The sequence below is a fragment of the Mus caroli genome, chromosome 11, assembly GCF_900094665.2.
Source record: "Mus caroli chromosome 11, CAROLI_EIJ_v1.1, whole genome shotgun sequence".
Taxonomy (NCBI): Eukaryota; Metazoa; Chordata; class Mammalia; order Rodentia; family Muridae; genus Mus; species Mus caroli.
Genome location: NC_034580.1, coordinates 30,484,011 through 30,485,069, shown reverse-complemented (window position 1 = coordinate 30,485,069; position 1,059 = coordinate 30,484,011). Strand labels below are relative to the sequence as shown.

Here is a 1,059-nt window from a genome sequence, read left to right as displayed (position 1 = left end):
GTCAAACCCACCCAGAATTGATGTGGCTGCTTTAAGCCCTGGACCATACTCATCCTTAGGGGTTGGTGATGAGGTGGTGTGGAATCAATGGCTCAGACTCCAGGAGCAGGTGAGAATGCAGCAGCAAGTTCATTTTAATTCTTGGGGAGAGCCTGCATCCTATTGGTCCCAAGCAAGTATGTTCTTCAAGTAGCAGTTCCTGATTGGCTGTCATGGTCTGTGTCATCAATCTCTAGGCTCTCAGGCAGGCTTCAGCTTGGCCCTCATGTGGAAGTTGCCTCTGTGGCTTTGCAGCCCTACTCACTGTTTACCAATATTTATACAGAGGTCATGACCTCCTTGTCAATGAGGCCTGCCATTCCTCCTACATTCCTGCTTGCATGGTAACCATTGAGCCACTTCCCTTACCCTACACCCTTTCTTTCTTCCCTTTCTTTCTTTCTTTCTTTCTTTCTTTCTTTCTTTCTTTCTTTCTTTCTTTCTTTCTTTCTTTCTTTCTTCCTTTCTTTTCTTCTTTCTTCCTTTCTTATTGGATATTTTATGTATTTACATTGCAAATGTTATCCCCTTTCCCGGTTTCCCCTCCAGAACCCTACCAGCCCCTCCCTCTCCCCCTGCTACTATGAGGGTGCTAAAAATATGGAACGCTTCACGAACTTGCATGTCATCCTTGCACAGGAGCCATGCTAATCTTCTCTGTATCGTTCCAATTTTAGTATCTGTGCTGCTGAAGCGAGCACCACCCTTTGTTTCTTAAACCAGCTTCATCTGTATCATCTGAACATATTTTTTTTCTGGCACTTCCATTTCCAAAATTTTATTTTTGATATAGATCCTCTTGGATGCCTATAGAACTAGATAATGAATTATATTTTACATTATAATGTAGTGTAGTATATGTTCTATAATACAAATATCCCATAATTTCAATATACAGCATTTAATATATTTTTCTATCAGTGGATGCTTAGCTATATACTAAAATATGTTGTCCATTATGAACTAAGCTGAAGTGAGCATTCTTTTCAAAGACCTGCCTAGACCATAGGCATCTACAGA

At 40.7% G+C, this 1,059-nt stretch overlaps 1 non-coding gene across 1 annotated transcript; it reads right to left on the bottom strand.

The window, feature by feature from the left end:
* Window positions 1–633: 633 nt before the first annotated feature.
* LOC115032588 lies at window positions 634–740 on the bottom strand. The gene has a single exon (XR_003838233.1). It is a non-coding gene; the product is annotated as a U6 spliceosomal RNA (small nuclear RNA).
* Window positions 741–1,059: the final 319 nt, after the last annotated feature.